The sequence below is a fragment of the Dipodomys merriami genome, unplaced genomic scaffold (genome assembly GCF_024711535.1).
Source record: "Dipodomys merriami isolate MVZ:Mamm:240054 unplaced genomic scaffold, mDipMer1.0.p SCAF_69, whole genome shotgun sequence".
In the NCBI taxonomy this organism is placed as follows: domain Eukaryota; kingdom Metazoa; phylum Chordata; class Mammalia; order Rodentia; family Heteromyidae; genus Dipodomys; species Dipodomys merriami.
The window spans coordinates 6,868,970-6,886,708 of record NW_027206279.1 but is presented as its reverse complement, the minus strand read 5'-3'; the positions used below and the strand labels follow the sequence as shown (position 1 = coordinate 6,886,708).

At 39.8% G+C, this 17,739-nt stretch overlaps 1 protein-coding gene across 5 annotated transcripts in view; it reads left to right on the top strand.

Moving 5' to 3' along the window:
• Frmd5 (FERM domain containing 5) overlaps positions 1–17,739 on the top strand; it is a 234,309-nt gene that overhangs the window by 24,038 nt on the left and 192,532 nt on the right. Inside the window, exon 1 of one of the 5 annotated variants that reach the window (XM_070005988.1) lies at positions 9,616–9,632. The exons of the other annotated variants lie outside the window; for them this stretch is intronic. The gene's annotated coding sequence lies outside the window, so the exon portion shown is untranslated. Of the gene's footprint in view, positions 1–9,615; positions 9,633–17,739 lie in introns of those variants that run through there. 5 annotated transcript variants of the gene reach the window in all.

The window sequence follows — 17,739 nt, the reverse complement described above, 5'->3', positions numbered from 1 at the left end:
AAGGGAGGTGAAGGGTAAACAAAGGAGGAGGCTGCAATGCTTGGTAAGAAATGTATGCATTATCCTGCCCATGTAATTGTAGCCCCTCTGTACAGTATGTTCTCAAATAAAATAAAATAATATTAAAAAAAAAAAGTAATACACAGAGCTGGGGATTTGGCTTAGTGGTAGAATGCTTGCCTAGCATGCATGAAGCCCTAGGTTCAATTCCTGAGTACCACATAAGCAGAAAAAGCCAGAAGGGGCACTGTGGCTCAAGTGGTGGGGCACTGTGGCTCGTGGTAGAGCACTAGCCTTGAGCACAGAGGCCTTGGGATAGAGCCCAGACCCTGAGTTTGAGCCCCAGGACCAGCAGAAAATAAAAAATAAATAAAAACCAGAAGGGTCCAGCATGGTGACATACACCTATAATCTCAGCTACTTGGAAGGAAAGGCAGAAGGTTTGAGGCCAATCTGGAACTTAGAAAGACCTGGTCTCAAAGTAACTTAAAAAAAAAAAAAACAACCAAAAAACCAAAAAAGGGCTAGAATGTATTTCGTTATAGACTGCTTGTCTAGCATGCAAAAGGCCCTGGGTTCAATCCCTAACACACAGCAACAATAACAACAACAACAAAAACCCTAAAACAACAGCAACAACAAAAAAAAGAAGACACACCATATATTCCTGAAAGCAATACACAAAGGCTGAATAATATGTTCTATCCCTGAATGTTTAAAAAACATTACATTGACCGTAATTTTCTGTACCTGAATGTTGTCATAATGACAGCATTTTTTTTAACATGAGAAAGAATTTTGGTGGTACTATATCTAAATATGGAAATAGCTATTGCTACCATATTTAAAAAATTATATTCAGTGAGTTTGAGATTCTCAGAAATTATGTATAAATAGCCACTACATTTGCATTTGTTACTGTCATGTGGAAGCATGCACATCCTGATGAGTGGTGGTGAATGAAGGATCCCCAGAAACATGCTGTTAAGAAGACCTCTGTGGACTCTAAACCTGCATTCTGGGATGACCTTGTGCTCCCCTTGGGAAGAGATGTGCTCACTGTGCAGCTTTCTGAGATCCTTTTCTCTCCTTTTCCTGGGGGATAGATTTTTTTCTTTCTTTATTGAGATTAAGTGATTACATAAATCTCACAAATTTCACAGTATTATAGGGTAGTGATACTTAGTTCAAGTCACAAACACATTTTAACCTTCATGAGGAGCATTGTCATTATCATGGTCTATAAAGCTTATGGACTCTCCAAACTTGCCACTACAGCTATTTTTTCCAAATTGGGTGATATGTACATTTCTTTCCTTTTGCTTAGTGTCAGCTATTCCTGCTTTCTCTCTCATTCCCTCCCTCCCATCGCTGCCCTTGAGTTGCTTAGTTCCCTTTCATCAGTGTCCAGTGCAGCTGATGGGCCCCTCTGTTGTATTTTTTCCACCTGTTTCCCTCTGATTCTGTACCTTCCTCCTAGCTTCCCTCAGATGTACATATATATACCATAAGTGAGGTCAAGAACATGGAGTCATCTAAAAATGATATGACAAATTAAGAAGAGGTCCTTTGTTTCTTTTTCTTTCTTTTTTTTTTTTTTGTCGGTCGTGGGGCCTGAACTCTGGGCCTGGGCACTGTCCCTCAGCTCTTCAGCTCAAGGCGAGCGCTCTACCACTTGAGCCACAGCACCACTTCCAGCTTTTTCTGCTTATGTGATGCTAAGGAATCGAACCCAGGGCCTCATGCATGCAAGGCAAGCACTCTACCACTGAGCCACCTTCCCAGCCCGGTCCTTTGTTTCTTGAGGCCTGTTTACTTTGTCATATCTCCTTGCATTTTGAATTTAACATCTGTGTATCAGGGAGACCATGTGCCATTTGTCTCTCTGATCTTGGCTTATCTCGCTCAACATGATTTGTTCTAGTTCCATCCATTTCTGGGGGATAGATTTTGACAGTATTAGGATTTGAACTCCAGGTCTCAAGCTTGTGAGACAGGCATTCTTCTAGTTGAGCCATGCCCCACCCCAACTCTTACTACGTTAGATATTTTTTGGATAGGGGTTCTAATTTTAGTCTAGGACAGACTTCAGACTGTAATCTTCATGCTTATAATAGTCTCCTGTGTAGGTGGGATCACATGCATATACCACCATACATAGTTATTGATTGAGATGAGGTCTTGCTAACTTTTTTGCCTGGAGTGGCCTTAAACTATGGTTCTCCCCACCTCTGCCTTCCAAGTAACTAATATTACAGGTGTGCACACCTAGCCCTTTCTCTTCTTTCAACTCTTTTTTTTTTTTTTTTTTAAGGAATTTTACTTTTCTCCACTTGCCTTTTTTTTTCTACCTGGTGATCTTATTGTCTCCAAGAGACAGACACAGATAGTAGGCAGACAGACAGACACGCGCACACACAAAACTTTTATTCTCAGACTGTTTTGGGGATTCCAATTCCAAAAGAATTATTTGGTTAAAGGAAACCTTATAGGAGTTTTGGAGGAATCTAGAGGGCCATTTTATATTTTCCTGATAGATGGCAGAGAGCATATCCTGCCCTGAAGGGTTACGTGCAAGGTGAGGACAGAAGGTGATCAAAGTCTTTGAAGAAGCCGAAGCCATGGGGGGGGGGGGGGAGGTGAAGAGAGCAAATCCAGTGCAGTACAAAAGCCAGAAGCAAGTGTTTTATTAAGTGCAGAAATTTTATATTTACCAGCTTCTACAGAATAAAATTGCAGGTGGCTCATCTAGAGCATATGCGTCTTTCATGTGAATTCTCCGTGGCCAGTGCTTGCTTGCGAGCACAAGAGAGACCAAAATTTCACTGTGTGAAGTAGAGAGCAAGGAGGAGGAGCAGCATTCAAAGAGAACAACAGGGAGAAAGGCAGCATAGGAAGTGGAGGAGGCCTGTAGCTGCGGGTAAGTGTTAGGGTGCAATAGTGCTTACTTAATTATATTATCCTGGCAGAAGAGAGACCCAGTGCATTGACCTTTGCACCTGGGAGGGAATTGGTGGTGAAAAAGCCAGGACAGATGGAATAAATATAAAATCTAGAGCATAATTATTCTTAGATGTTCAGAAGGGATTTAAAAACATTAAAATAAGGCTTGCTTCTGTGTGTGTGTGTGTGTGTGTGTGTGTGTGTGTGTGTGTGTACAGATCTGGAAAGTTCTAGTGGGAACAGAATGTAAGGAAGCCTCTTGATAATCTGTCTCTTCCATTTATTGTTGTGTGTGTGTGTGTGTGTGTGTGTGTGTGTGTGTGTGTGTGTGTGTGTGTGTGTGTAGACAGATCTGGAAAGTTCTAGTGGGAACAGAATGTAAGGAAGCTTCTTGATAATCTGTCTCTTCCATTTATTTTGCTCCCAAGGACTAATTGGGGTGGGGGGTGGGAGGGCTTTTGAGAAGCAACCTGAAATGGAGCTTAGGTTTGAAGGACACCATCTTGCCAAAAGAAAGGCAGAGACAGAAAAGGTGGGGTTAAGGACAGATGATGATGTCTACCAACATTTAATCTGGCTCATGTAGAATGAAGTGGAGGCACTTGTCTAGGCTACACTCAGGGCTGTAATCAGCAGTGCATCTTCACTGGCAGTGAGAGTGAGAGAAAAAGCCTCGTTAAAAATCTTCACACAGCAGAGAAAAGGGAGGGAGGCAGATAGCGAGTGGTTTCTTACCCTGGCTTGAGACCCTACAGAAGTTATTACTGGTTGATCACTTTCTTTTCTTTCACAGCTCATGAAGAATGAATATTTGGGCATTTTCTCTTCATATAGGTTTAGTTACCAATGTATCAAATGGTGGAATATCTATATGTACTGAAGCCAGATTCTCAGCAGCTCAGCTGTTGATAATCTTATGGAAATGATGAACAATTAATTGAGCTCTAGAGCCGTTATCAAATTGATATGAGTGGTAGAGTAATTTGATATAAAGTGATCAAAAGAAATGAAATAATGAATCAGTAAGGCTAAAAGAAGTGCATCATTATTAATTCAATCATTCAAAAAGTACTTCTTAAGTGCCTAACCATTCTGTGCCAGACAGTAGTCGTGGGATACTGGCAGACACATCTTGTTCCTGCTCTTGAAGTGTGACAGGCTACTATACTAGCCCATTGACCATCTTCAAGAAGTGCCATGAGCATGTTTAAACCTTTCCTAAAGTCCTAAGAGAGTCAAGATATAGTAGAAGCTTTAAATATGGGGAGTTGGAGAGGGACATACAAGTCATAAGACAAAGAAAAGAATACATTTTTTAGCCTGAGGCAGGGAAAAAAACATGGTTTAGAGGAAATCACAGAAATCCAAAATTGGCAAAAGATGATGAAAGAAAGCTAGCAGAGAGAACTTGAGTGTTAGATGAGTAACATAACTATAAAGGCAAATAAATAAAGGAGCCAGGCGTTGGTGGCTCATACATTTAATCTTAGCTATTTTAGAAGGCTCTAATATCTGGAAGATTACAGTTCAAAGCCAGCCCAGGAAGAAAACTCCAAGAGATTCCCTCTCCAGTTACCCAGCAAAATGCCAGGCTAGAGGTATGGCTCAAGTGGTAGAGTGCCAGCTGGACAAGTAAGCTGTGTTGGTATGAGTTCCTTAAGTCAACACTTACAAGTGCTAAGAAGAAAAAGGAAATAAAATGTATAGTTCATTGGCTTTGGGGACATTCAGAGTTATTCAGCTATTACCACTCCAGTTTAAAAATATTTTCCCAACCTCAAAAAAAACACAAAAAACCAAAAACAATCAGGCTGGGAATGTGACTCAGTGGTAGAGTGCTTGCCTAGCATGCATTAAAGCCCTGGGTTTGATTCCTCAGCACCACATACACAGAAAAAGCCAGACGTGGCACTGTGGCTCAAGTGGTAGAATGCTAGCCTTGAGCAAAAGAAGCTCAGGGACAGTGTCCAGGCCTTGAGTTCAAGCCCCAGAACTGGCAAAAAAAAAAAAAAAAAAAAAAAAAAAAGTCTAACCCAATTAGCAGTGACTCCTATTTTCTTCTTCTTCTAGCTCCTAGCAATCACTAATCTCTTTGTATGAATTAGAACATTTCATATAAGTAGAATCATAGAATTTGTTCTTTTTGTTCTGGCTTTGAACTTAGTACTTTCAAAAAGTTCACTCATGTTGTAACATGTATCAGCAGTTCTTTATTAATGCAGTAAAATTTGGTAACTTTAGTATTTAACAATTTTAATTGAATAATTGTGACATTAACTGCATTCCCATTCCTATGCTCCCTTCCAATTTAATCAATTTATTTTGGAGACAATCTCTGTATAGGGGTTTGTTTTGGCTTGGAAATAGTGATCTTCCTGCCTCAGCCTCCTGAGTCAATTTCTTTTTATTGCCAAGTGATATTCTATTGTATGGATATACCACATTTTTTTTTTGTTTTTGTTGGTCATGGGGCTTGAAAACTCTGGGCCTGGGCACTGTCCCTAGTTCTTCAGCTCAAGGCTAGCACGCTACCACTTGAGCCACAGTGACGTGACACTTCCAGTTTTCTGGTGGTTAATTGGAGATAAGAGTCTTGCAGACTTTCTTGCCCAGGCTGGCTTTGAACCTCGATCCTCAGATCTCAGCCTCCTGAGTAGCTAGGATTACAGGCACCGGCACCCAGCTCACATTTTTTTAATCCACTCATATCTTGGCGGACATTGGTATCATTTTAATTCTACTGTGACCATTTGTGTTCCAGCTTTTTTGTTGTTGATGGTGATTATGGGACTTGAACTCAGGGCCTAGGCACTGTCTCTTGAGCTCTTTTTCTCAAGGCTAGCACTGTATCACTTTGAATCACAGCTCCACTCCTGGTTTTAGAGTGGTTAATTGGAGATGAGTCTCATGAGGACTTTTCTGCCCAGGCTAGCTTCAAACTGCAATCCTCAGATCTCAGCCTTCTGAGTAGCTAGGATTACAGATGGAAAACACTGGTGTGTGGCTGTTCCAGCATTTAATATTAATCTGAAATACCTTTATCACCATGTAGAGAAAAGAACTTCAGGCTGTAATTTTAAGTGCATCTCCTGGACTAGTCAAGAAATGTTAGTATGTTCTTGTACACTTGTCTGCTTCTCTCTGTCTATAAGCATGTAGTATAATTCCCATTTAATTTATTTTTTGGTAATATTGAGGCTTGAAATTGGCACCCTGTGCTTGCCAGTAAGGGCACTACAACTTAAGCCATGCTTCCAGCCTGTTTTCCCTGTTTTTTAGGGTAATAAATGTGCATTATGATTCAAGGTATCTTTGAGAAGTAAATCAGCACGCAACAGTTGAGACCAACAGGAGTTTAGATGATCTCTTCACACAGCTGCTGCTGTGTGGCTTTCAGAGGGAGGGAAGGAAAGTGAGCTGCTTGGATGTCTCCAGGTAGAAAATTGAAGTTGGGCTTTGGGCATTGCCCAGTTTGCTTCCCTTCTGTGAGATCTCTGTTTTGTAGCCAGCTTTCTTTCTAACCCATCAGCAGTTCCACAACTCACAGGCATGTCTGCCTTTACTCTTCTCCTTCACTTTCCCTGAAAACTCTTCCCTTCATATGATTCGGTGTTAGCTTGTTTGTATCATCAGAATTACCATACTGCTTCGTTCATTTACTTTTTTTGGTAGCAAGAGGAGGAGGTTTGTTAACTTCAATGAATTATTTTGTCTTTCCTAGTTCTCAACCTGTTGGGTTAAGTTTTAATTTTTAATTTTTATTTTTTGCTTTTGTAGGCATTTGGAGAGGGATGGGAAGGAGGGAAGTCTAGGTTTCATATAATCCTTTAAGGAAGTGTCACCACCTAAAAATCTGGGGGAAGGAATGGCAGAACATAAGGCTCTTAAACGTGACAGACAGTTCAGTACAAAAGTAGAGAAAAAAGGTCTCTCAGCTGAACCCCATTTCCTATGAAAATAATTTCAGTGAAGAGTTTGTGGAAGGAAGGGAAGGTATGGTGGAGTAAAGGGCTGTTTTAGAACTTTTAGCAGGCGCAGACAGAGGTAGATGAGCTGGGTCCCATCTCTGATGGAGGAAGTTGGTAACCATATGCCATACCATTGATTGTAATATATACAAATTGGTTATTTGGCCGGGCGCTGGTGGCTCACGCCTGTAATCCTAGCTACTCAGGAGGCTGAGATCTGAGGATCGCTGTTCAAAGCCAGCCCGGGCAGGAGAGACCGTGAGACTCCTATCTCCAATAAACCACCAGAAAACCGGAAGTGGTGCTGTAGCTCAAGTGGTAGAGCGCTCGCCTTGAGCTGAAGAGCTGAGGGACAACTCCCAGGCCCAGAGTTCAAGCCCCACGACCGACAATAAATAAATAAATAAATAAAAACAAATTGGTTATTTAATTATTAGGCATCACATTGAGGGTTACACATTGAATATGTGTCAGATTATTGTGTATTTTAATTAGAAAGCTGTACATAACCTTCATCGTTATATATGCTGCTCATTTGGCTCATTAGAAAATAGTGAGGAGTATTGATAGGTAGATGAAACTTGGTAGCACTCTGAACCACAATGTTCCTTTGTAGCAATCATTTCAACCTCCAGGCCTTAAGAGTAAGGAAGGGTATTAAAGCAAAAGAGAAGGTTCTTTTTTTTTTTTTTTGCCAGTCTTGGGGCTTGAACTCAGGGCCTGGGCACTGTCTCTGTGCTTCCTTTGCTCAAAGCTAGCACTCTACCACTTGAGGCCACAGTGCCACTTCCCACCTTTTCTGTTTATGTGGTACTGAAGAATTGAACCCCGGGCTTCATGCATGTTAGGCAAGCACTCTACCACTAAGCCACATTCCCAGCCACAAGGTTCTTATCTGAGAGGCTTGTGAATATCAAGTTTAAAATTGTGTGTGTGTGTGTGTGTGTGTGTGTGTGTGAGAGAGAGAGAGAGAGAGAGAGAGAGAGAGAGAGAGAGAGAGAGAGAGAGAGAGAGAGAGAGAGAGAAAGGAGAGGGAGAGGGAGAGAGGGAAGGAGGGAGGAAAGGAGGAAAGGAGTGGGAAGGGAAAAGGAAGGGATGGAGTGGAATGTGGGATGGGGAGGAATGGGAAAAAAAGAGAGGGGAGAGAAGAGAAAGAGGCTGGATAATTGGCCCAGGATAATTGTGGTGGGGAAGAGGTCTTTTTAATAAGTAAAACTGAACTTTTCATTTTCCTGAATGATGAGAAGGAGCTTGACTGGACACAGAAATTGGGGTCGCCGAGGAGCATTGTGGGTAGAAGGAATAGCATGAACATAGGTAGAGATTCCTTTTGGCTATATTTATTGTTGACACAAGGAGAGGCCAGTAAGCAGCCATGGGATATAAAACAGTATACTTGATCTTGCTGATAGAGAGCACATGGCTGCTCACTTACACGACATGCACTTAATCTTTTATGCCATCGGAGTACCATTTAGCGAATTGCCTGCCTCTTCCATCATTGTTGTGTGGTATGCTTAGCTTGATAAAATTAATATATTCCAAACAAGTGAGTAATTTATTTTCTTCTTATAAAATTGGGGCCAGGAAGTTGCTGTAATTCTTTTAACTGGTCACATAGCATACACATGTCATTAAAAAAAAATACAGAGTGTGTTTTATGACAGGGAATCTTCAAATGAACTACTTAGTTGTCTCTAAATGTCGCCATAAAGATGTGTCACTTGGTGATGATGGGCTTGATGTTTAAAAATAGCTTTAAAAGCTAAAGCCAATTGTCCAACAATCAGTGATTGGTTGAAAAAAGTCAGATACTTTTGAGCTTTAAATCTGAAGTTCTAGAAGAATATTATGACATAGAAGATGTTCACCATACTGTTAAGTGTAAAAGAGCAGTCTGCAAACAGTATGAATAACATGGTTTCCCTTTTGCCAACATGTTGTATTAACTGGTAAGCTGTTGGCTTTAGTAGCCTGGAAGAATAAAACAGATCCTATTTACATTCTCCCAGTGATAATTATGTATGTACTCTCTCAGGTCCCCATCCCCCAACCTTTCAGACTCTTACAGACTGTAAACTTACCCACCAGTGGTCACCAGAACCCATCAGCTGTGTTTGGCTCACCCTTGTTGATAGATGCTGTTACTCTTGTTGATAGATGCTGCTTCCCTTGAGTCTCACTGAAAGCTATGATGAGAACATCAGGTCTTTGATGGAAAGTCTGCATCCAGTTTATTCATTCATCCCTTTCCCCCCCTCCAGTGCCACTCAGAGTTCACACCTTCATTTCTAGTCTGTAATAATACTCTACTAGTCATTTCTGCACCATCCATACTCCCTTCGCACAGAATACAAAACTTTTGTCATCTAGCCCTGATGCATCTCAGTCTTTTCTCCTTCCACTCAGTCATCCCCACAGATAACCTAATATGACTGCCTTGCTCTCCCAGACAATCTGAGCACATGTGTTAAGATATGTGTAACACCAAGCTTACCCTTTTAAGTGTACAATTCAGTAACATCACAGTGTTGTATAACTATTACCACTGCTTCCAGAACACTTTCATCATTCCAAATAGAACATTGAGGTCTGACATGCCGCTTCCTCTGAATGGAATGTCTTATCGCTTCACTCTTGTTTTTCCTAAAGCTCTCTTCAGACTTGGTTTAAAGCCACCTATTCTGGAAGCGTTTCCTTTTCCTAATCTTTTCAGACCAGGTAGGTGTCAGGTTTGATTTTTATTTTGTTGTTGTTTTTATTCCCTCATGCTACTCAGGTATAGTCGCAGATCAGCTTTTCCAAAATATCTTGATTAGAGGTTTCTGTGGCCTTCTGTTCCTTTGGACTTTGAGGTTAGTGAATGAAGAATCGGACTGCATCTTTTATCTCTTCATCCTTAGCTTCTAGCTCCAAGCCTGCTGTTGACCTCAGCTTCCTATCAGCTATGCAAATTAGCACTTGCTCACATGCTGGCATAGAATGAAAAACAGGCAGGTCTGAAGAAATTCCATAAATGTAGGCTCTTTCCTTCTTCCATTAGATATTCATGGAAATTTGTTTTTACAGGCTGCTTTGGGTGTGTAATTTGCACATAATCCCCTGTGTTTATAATTTTAGTGAGTGATAGGTCGAGTCAGAGGATTAGGGAGAATAAAAATTTTATGAAATGGCTGAAAGAATATGCGGTTTAAATATCCAGAATGGCCAGTTTCCAAGACTGCTTTACTTGTCAGGTTATGAGGTACAAAAACAGAAGGAAATGGAAGTCTTATTATTTTCTTGCTAGTGGACAATCCATCAGTGAAGTCACTGGAATGAGTCAAGGAACTAGGCACAGTCATTTCTTTCTCCTCCTGACCTCTTTCCTTTCTCCCCTCCCTCTCTTTCCTTCAAACAGGAAAATAAAAGGGAACAATTCTCTAAAAGACAAGCTGCCACAAAGTCTGTTTTAGAGCCTCTAACATTTCCCAGTAGTTGTCCAATGTGGCCTCGATGGTTATTCTCATCCTGGGATGAGATGCTGAATTTGTCAAAAGGGCCGCCCAGAGGCCAGTAGGTATGTGGACCTGTAATTCATGAGCTTTTATGTATTAACTTCCTTCTGCCTAAATCAAGGGAAATAAAATCCTAAGCATACTACTTAAAATCCAGTTCAGCCAGCTGCTCCGCTGGAAAGGTCACCCTTCATTACTTCATTTACACTGAGCAAGCATATTTGTGGCAGCAAGAGAAGAGGTCTGAATGGAGGGGAAAATGTAGTCCAGGAAAGCAATTCAGTTGTCTAATCAGGCATATGACTTGAACATAATTTGAAGGGTCCTTGAGGTTTCTTTTCTCAAAGGTTGGAAACTAGAAATTTGCAACTGACACATGAGTCATACTTATCTGATTGAATCCAGGATTTTGTTTCTCTCTCTCCCCCCCCCCCCCCCATTCTGAACTTCTGAATTCAACATCTTGAAATTGTATGCTTTCATTTTCTTTCCTATTTGGGGGCTAATGAAGAAAAGAGCTGAGAATATTTTAAGCAAAAATTAGATTGTACATTTGCATATTGTGGAGCTGGTGGTATTTTGGATTTATAATTTATGATATAAATGACTTACTTTTCATACTTCACACTTAGAAATTTCTGTTTCAGTGTGATTTACTTAGAACCTTTAAGTCACTGTAGTTATTTAGAATTGTTCAAATGTCTTCTTTCTTTCTTCCTTCCTTCCTTCCTTTCTTTCTTTCTTCCTTCCTTCCTTCCTTTTTTCTTTCTTTCTTTCTTACTTTCTTTCTTTCTTTCTTTCTTTCTTTCTTTCTTTCTTTCTTTCTTTCTTTCTTTCTCTTTCTTTCTTTTTTTGCCTATTCTGGGGCTTGAACTCAGGGCCTGGGTGCTGTCCCTGAGCTTTTGTGCTCAAAGCTTGCACTCTACCACTTTGAGTCACAGCTTTACTTCTGTCTTCTTGGTGTTTAATTGGAGATAAGAGTCCCAGTGTTCAGGCTAGCTTTGATTTTTAGCTTCCTGAGTAGTTACGATTGCAGGCATGAGCCACCATTGCCTGGCTTAAAGGTTTTTTGTTGTTGTTGTTGTTGCCAGTTGTAGGGTTTGAACTCAGGACCTGGGCACTGCCCTTGAGCCTCCTTGTGCTCAAGGCTAGTGCTCTAATACTTGAGTCACAGCGCCACTTCTGGTTTTGGAGTGGTTAATTGGAGATAAGTGTCTCATGGTGAGTTTTCTTCCCAGGCTGGGAAGAAACGTGATCCTCAGATCTCAGCCTCCTGAGTAGCTAGGATTACAGGCATGAGCCATTGGCAACTGGCTTAAATGTTGTTTGTGTGTGTGTGTGTGTTTAAATGGATATTCTCTTATACTTTTAGCATCAACTTCCTTTTGTTTGGTTAGTCATGGAGGTTTGAGCACTGTCTCTTAGCTCAAGGCTAAGCCTCTACCACTTGAGCCACAATGCCACTTCTGGCTTTTTCTGCTTATGTGGTGCTGAGGAATTAAACTCAGGGCCTCATGTATGCAAGGCAAGCACTCTATCACTGAGCCACCTTCCCAGCCCTGGCTTAAATGTTATTTTATTTTTTATTTATAGTTATTTTTATTTTTTTTAATTGTGAAAATACCGTATAGAGGTATTACACGGGCAAAGTAATGAGTACATTTCTTATCAAGCATTGTTGCCTCCTCCTTTGTTTCCCCTTCCCATCTCCTTGGCGGCCCCCCCCCCCCCCCGCCAAAGTTGTAAAGTTAGTTTTTTGGCATAATGACTTGTAAAATGTAGGTTATTTTTTATTAGCATACCTTAGGGATTTTTCTGGGGGGGGGGGGGAGGAGAGTGTCATTGTGATATTCCGCACATTTATACATTGTATCCCAATCAATCTCATTCCTTCTATCTCTTCCCTTTTCTCCTCCTCCATTCTTAAAACAGTTTCAATATATTTCATTGTTCTATTTTCATACTTACAAACTACTTGGACCATATTCATTCTCATTCACCTCAATCTGCCCTTTTAAAATACTTCTTTGGAAGGAAGTGGGGAATGACTACTAATGAGTACAAGGTTTCTTTTCAAATGATGAAATTCAGGTTGTAAAAGTGATTGTATTATTAATTGGCTGTTCAACTACTATTTATTTATTTATTGTTAGTCCTGGGGCTTGAACTCTGGACCTGGGCTGTCTATGAGCTCCTTTTGCTCAAGGCCAGTGCTCTACTACTTGACCCATGGTACCACTTCCAGATTTTTTTTCTGTGATTAATTGGAGATAAGAGTCTCATGGACTTTCCTGCCTGGGCTGGCTTCAAACCATGATCCTCAGATCTCAGCCTCTCCTGACTAGCTGGGAATACAGACATGAGCCACTGGCACCCGACTTACTATTTACTATTTACTTTAAACCAATGACTTGTATCTTCTGTGAATTATATTTCAATAAAGTTCTCATTTAAAAAACCTACCTCTAAGATTTTTAGCTTGGCTCATCCAATAAATAGGGCCCATACTGCATCAATGTAACCAAATATCATTTTGTTCCTCAAAATATGTCACTTAAAGAGTAAGCAGTAACTCAATAGAAAATTGTTCAACATTTTTTTTTTTGTCTGTCATGGAGCTTGAACTCTAAGCCTGGGTGCTGTCCCTCAGCTCTTCAGCTCAAGACTAGCACTCTACCACTTGAGCCACAGTACCACTGACGGTTTTCTGAGTGGTTTATTGGAGGTAAGAGTCTCACGGTCTTTCCTGCCAGGGCTGGCTTTGAACCGCAATCCTCAGATCTCAGCCTCCTGAGTAGTTAGGATTACAGGCGTGAGCCACTGGCGCCTGGTTTGTTCAGCATTTGTTCTTATCAAAAGCATTTAATTTAAAGACATTCTACATTTTCTGAACAATGCACATATAATTTTGTTGATTTATCTGTCTAAAATTTTCAGAGGAAAATGCCTTTCAAGAAAGCATGATGACTATTGCCAGCAGGGTTCTACAGCAATGCTAATAATTTAGACAGCTATTAAGTCCTCCATATAACCTGTAGCTATTTAAAAAGGAGTAATGTTGAAGGCCCAACTCCTACTGCGATACCAACTCATTGAGACAATCTTATCTCCTATATTCCTGTACTGATGCTGATTGATTATTCTGTGTGTGTATGTGTGTGTGCATGTGTGCATGTGTGTGTGTGTGAGAGACAGAGACAGAGAGAGAGAGCGCACATACAGTATTGGGGCTTAAACTCAGGGCCTCAATCTCTTGCTTAGCTTTTCCCCCTCAAGGCTAGCATCCTACTACTTGAGCCACAGCACCCATGTCTGACTTTTTGCTGGTTAATTGGAGATAAGAGTCTCATAGATTTTTCTACCCAGGCTAGCTTCAAACCTCTATCCTGACATATCAGCCTCCTGAGTAGCTAGGTTACAGATGTGAGCCACTGGCGCCTGGCTCCCCTGATTGATAGTCTTGAATGTTTGGCAGTGGAGAAAAAAAATATGAAATACAGCTTCTTTGGTTCTGTAAATAAGTGGGGTTTTTTTGGTTTTGTTTTGTTGCCATGAACTGTGCTTTAAAGGAGCTGAGCACTGGGGCAGATGAAGAAGAAAGGAGGTTTAATTCAGAAAGTTAAGAATTAAACATATCTGCAGTGGCCCGGATTCCAGCCCTCATACAAATTGTGTGTGTGTGTGTGTGTGTGTGTGTGTGTGTGTGTGTGTGTGTGTGTGTGTGTGTGTGTGTGTGTGTGTGTGTGTGTGTGTGTGTGTGTGTGTGTGTGTGTGTGTGTGTGTGTGTGTGTGTGTGTGTGTGTGTGTGTGTGTGTGTGTGTGTGTGTGTGTGTGTGTGTGTGAAGTTTTTCTAGCACCATATGTTCAGTAGACTTTTCTTTCCCATAGACTGGTCTTGATATCCTTGTTGAAAGTCATTTGGCCATGTATAGCTGAGGGTTTCTTTTTTTTAATTTAATTTTATTATAAAGGTGATATACAGAAGGGTTACAGTTACATAAGTAAGATAATGAGTATATTTCTTGTTGAATATTGTTACCCCTTCCCTCATTTTTCTCCCACTTCCCGCATCCCCGACTTCTGTCCCTCAAGTTGTAAAGTTCATTTCCAACATAGTGTGTTGTGAGCATCGCTGTTGCATTGGTTCACCCTTTGTCCTTTGTCTCACTATTTTGTTATTCTCCTTCCCTTCCCTAAATCAGATAAACATATATACACACGTGTGTGTATATATACATCTGTATATATGTATATATATCTGTGTTATATATGTACATGTACATATATACACACATACATGTGTGTATGTATGGATATATATATATATATATAATATGGTGACAATGGGATAAACTAAAGGGGGGGATATGAAAGAAAAAAGAAATAACAAAGTACATTTAAAAACTGAGGGTTTATTTCTAGAGTCTTTGTTTTGTTCTGCTGGTCTGTATAACTGTATTTGGGCCAGTTTGCCATGCCAGTTTGATATTCCACTTTTTCTATAACCTGTTTGATTATAGTAGCTTGTAGTAAGTTTTTATAGGAGCAACTGAATTTTTTTACCTTGGTTCTTCTTGCTCAAGATTGCTGTTATAGAGAATGTCTTGAGATTTCATTAGAGTTTCAGGTTGAGTGTTTGTTTCTTCAAAAAAAATGTCATTGTGTTTTTGATAGGGATTACATTGAATCTGTAGATCACTTTGGATACTATTGACATTTTAATAGGTACTTCCATTTTTTTATGTCTTCTAATTTCTTCCAGCACAGTATTGTAGTTTTAATTGTACAAGTTGTTTTAACTTCTTGGGTTAACTTAATTCCTAATCTTTTACATTGGAATTGGTTTTGTAATTTCCTTCACAGATTGTTATTTGTTATTACATAGAAATCCAGTTGATTTTGAATATTGACTTTATTTCCTGTTACTTGGCTAGATTTATTTATTCTAACAGTGTTTGTAGGTGTATGTGTATAATCTGAGATTTTTCCATAGATCATATGATCTGTGAACAGATAAGATTTTGCTTCTTCCTTTCCAGTTTGGGAAGCTTTTCTTTTTATGTCTACTTTTTTTTATTGTGAAAATACTGTACAGAGGGGTTACAATTACATGGGCAAGATAATGAGTACATTTCTTATCAAGCATTCTAGCCTCCTCCTTTGTTTTTTATGTCCACTTTTTTGAGAACTTCCTTTTTTGGGGGGGAGGGTCGTGGGACTTGAACTCTGGGCCTGGGTGCTATCCCCTGTCCCTCAGCTCTTCAGCTCAAGGCTAGCGCTCTACCACTTGAGCCACAGCGTCACTTCTGGTTTTCTGGTGATTTATTGGAGATAAGAGTCTCCCATACTTTCCTGCCCAGGCTGGCTTTGAACCACGATCCTCAGATCTCAGCTCCTTGAGTAGCTAGGATTACAGGCGTGAGCCACCAGTGTCTGGTGAGAACTTCCTATTCTATGTTGGACAGAAATTGTGAAAGTGGTTATCCATAACTTTCTGATTGTAGAGGGAAGATTTTCAGTTTTTCATCAATGAGTATGACTGTTTTCTATGTGGGGTTTTTTATTATGTCGAAGTCATTTCTTTCTGTTACTACTTTTTTGAGTGTCTTTATCATGAGTATTGATTTTTATCAATGTTTCTGCATCAATTCTGATGACTGTGTTCTTTCCCTTTATTCTAGTAAAGCACATTAAATTGATTTTTCATATCTTGAATCATCTTACAATGCAAAGAAAAATTTCATATAATATTGGCATATAATCCTTTCATTATGCTTTTAACTTTGGTTTACTAGTATTTTGTTTAGAATGTTGGCATCATAGTGGTATTGTTCTGCCATTTAGTAAATTTTTGGGGGGTAGTGTCTGTTTAATTTTGGTAGTAAGGTTATATTATATTTTTATTTCATCTGTCTTGATGGTCTATTAACAGTATAAATATTTGTAATGTTAATTATAAACATTACATCTTCTTGCTGGATTGAAACATGCAAAATACATAATGTCCTTTTTTGTTTGTTGGAACTTTTTTTTTTAAACCAGTCATGGGTCTTGAACTTAGGGTTCTATTCCTGAGCTTAATTTGCTCAAGACTAATGCTCTACCACATTGAGCCACAGCACCAATTCTGCTTTTCTGGTGGTTGATTAGAGATGAAAGTCTCACTTCCATCCAAGGCTGGCTTTGAACCACGATTCTAAGACCTCAGCCTCTTGAGTAGCTAGGGTTACAGGCCTGAGTCACCAGCACTTGGTGGAACTTTAAATAGATAAATAAATAAATAAATAATCTACTTAAAATCAAATAAATGCCTCTGTCTCTTTTAGAGATTGTATCTTTTTTTGTTTGTTTGTTGGTACTGGGGTTGAATTTACAGTGTGGGCACTGTCCCTGAGCTCCTTTGCTCAATGCTAGTACTCTACCACTTCAGCCACAGCTCCATTTCCAGCTTTTTTGGTAGTTAATGGGAGATTTGCGTTTTGTGACTTTGCTTATCCCATGCTGACTTTGAACTGTGATTCTCCAGTCCTAGCTTCTGGAGTAGCTAGGACTATAGGCGGGAGCAAGACTGTATCTTTTTATTAAAAATTTTTTTGTGTGTGGTGATAGAGACTGACCTCGGGTCCTTACATGTGCTAGGCAAGTACTCTACCACTTGGGCCACACCTTTAGTCCCATCTCTTGACTTTCTACCTATTGGTGTCTTTGGATTGAAAGGGATCTCTTATAGAGTTGGATCATTTGTGTTATCTATTCTGTTTAATCTTTTTTTTTTTTTTTTTGCCAGTCCTGGGTCTTGAACTCACGATCTTCTTTTGCTCATGGCTAGTACTCTACTACTTGAGCCACAACACCATTTCCAGCTTTTTCTGTGTATGTGGTACTGAGGAATTGAACCCAGGGCTTCATACTTCTGGGCAAGCACTTTACCACTAAGCCACATTTTCAGCCCTCCTTGAGCTTTCTTTTGAAATCAAAACTAGTATTACTCTATTTTCTGGAGAATTTATATGAAAAAGAATTATCAATAAGGAAGTATTGTTATCAGTTTGCTATTTACATTCTATTTGACTTAGAGTTTTTTGGCCTTTTTTTTTTTGGCATTCTTTTGTATTTAGTTGGTTTTTGGTGGTGACTTGTTTGAATTCCTTTCTCCCTTTCTTTTGAGTATATTCTATAGGTGTTTTCTTTGTGGTTATCTTAGGTATTATATCTAATGCCTGGAAGTTATAACATTCTAATTTGAAATTATACCAGTTTAACAGGAGTAAGATACAAAAATCTGTTCCTAGCTCTGTCCCATCTTTTCTAGTTTTCAACATCACAAAATT